Below are 2,106 nucleotides of genomic sequence, written 5' to 3' on the forward strand. Positions count from 1 at the left end.
AGAGTGAGCCTTTAAGAGGTGGGCGGCTTCACATGTATAACATGCCTTGCTGACACATACTTTCTGTTGTAAACAGAATATGATAAAGGTAATTAATGGGGGCGGTCAACACATGTTTCAACAGAACCTAGGATTGGTCGACATCCTGTAATATCAGATAAGCCACGTGAAGGTGATGACGAAAGCGCGATCCAGCTGACACTTGGAGCGGTTCCCAACTCTGTCTAATCTTAGACGTATGAGCGGTTCACACGTAATTTCCCTAGGAGCGATTCAGCCAAGAAATTTTGAGCGATCCAGACAATACCATATAAGCGGTTCACGAACAATCAATTACGAGCGATTCAAGACTTTCATATGAGCGATCCACGTATGGTCTAATGAGCGAACTACCACAAGAGCGATCCACAACAGTAACTTGGAGCGGTTCACACCTGAATTTACGAGCGGTCCAGATGTTCGCAAAAGCGGTTCCCAACAGATCTGAAACTATGACGCAAAAACGGACTGAAAAATCGCGATTACTCCTAAACGGCTCGGAATTTCGAGCTGAAATTTGGTAGGGTTGTAGATCGGGACTAAACGCACAACATATCCAAAAATCAGACGAAACGGACCGTATTTACCTGTTCAATTTTACGTATTTCAGTAAAGAACGAGTAAAAGGTGAAGAAATAGGAGAAATCATATCTGAATCGGCTCAAATCTGCTGAAATCAGTACGAAAACAACGTGTTTGATCAAGCAATCGAGCTCCTAGCTCTGATACCACTTGTAGGACCGGTTTTGATACCGTTCGATTGCGTAACGAACGTTTCACGTGCGGAATCCGTGAACGAACGTGACCGAACACACGATAACGTACTACTAACGTGATTTCATTGCTGAATCTGACAATTCGGTACAAGATCTCACGTTTACACTACTTTCTCTCTCTACTTTCTCTCTCTAGAAAGTCTTCTCCAAGTCTTCTACTAAAATCTCCAAGAACTTCCTAAAGTCTAACTAAAAATATGACATAACTCCTATATATATGGTCAAGGCAACTTAGTGAAAGTTCTCACTAATTACAAGTTTGCCACCTTGCCATTTCTAACTAGATATGACATAATACGCTTGATTTCTTCTCGGCTTTTCACTATGACTCGGATTAACCGGATTGACGAAGGCGATAGACAAAATATGCATCAACAATCTCCCCCTTGGATATTGCCGTAGTCAATCTCGTAGTGAAACTCGTAACGACTTGTCTTTCTCTCTCTCTCTAAGACTCGAACTAAGATGTAGTCGACAGACAACTGCACTAACAGAATGATTAAATTTGACTTTGTGAAATGAATGCACGTATTTATGCCTTGTCTTTTGATAGGATTTATTAGTCCGAAGTAACGAAGTGCATCATGGCCCGTTGTTTACGACGTTGATAGCGATTGGCACCTAAGCTTTGTGATTGCGACCCGTTAATGAATTATTTCAAGTAAAGCTTATTAAAATACGTAGTAACCCTAAGTCATGCATTAGTTGAAACCGGGTGTGAACCTTGTTTTCTTATTATTGTCCAATCAATCAATTTTATTTCTTGCAATTTGTTAATCATTAGTAGTTAATCCATTCAATCATTTTAGTAATTATATTTCCCACCTTTCAATCAAACAAAAATATACAAAAACAAGATAGCAAGCTTCATAAGTTGTCACTCATATTTCAATTCAATCAAATCCATTCGCAAACCACATACTCTTCGTGGTTCGACCCCTTGCTACCACTAACTATTCGTTAAGGGTAATTTGGGACTATAGATATTATCTTTGACCGGAGTACGACACTCCGATCATAACTCTACGCGGCGTATAGAGAAAAAAAATACCATTTTACCCTTGGTTTTGGGGAGCTATACGTAGCCCAAACCAGGGTTAAAATGGTATTTTTTTGCCCCTCGTATATGCTTATACGAAATGTATATAAAGGTTTTTTTAGCAAGTTAAATGCTTGGTTGGTCCCTGTGCTTTACAAATATTGCAGACTTGGTCCTAGTGGTTTAATAATTACACACTTGATCCCAGTGTTTGTAATTGTTGCACTCAGGTAGTCCTTGTCATTAACTTAG

This window comes from Helianthus annuus, chromosome 3 (assembly GCF_002127325.2).
Source record: "Helianthus annuus cultivar XRQ/B chromosome 3, HanXRQr2.0-SUNRISE, whole genome shotgun sequence".
In the NCBI taxonomy this organism is placed as follows: domain Eukaryota; kingdom Viridiplantae; phylum Streptophyta; class Magnoliopsida; order Asterales; family Asteraceae; genus Helianthus; species Helianthus annuus.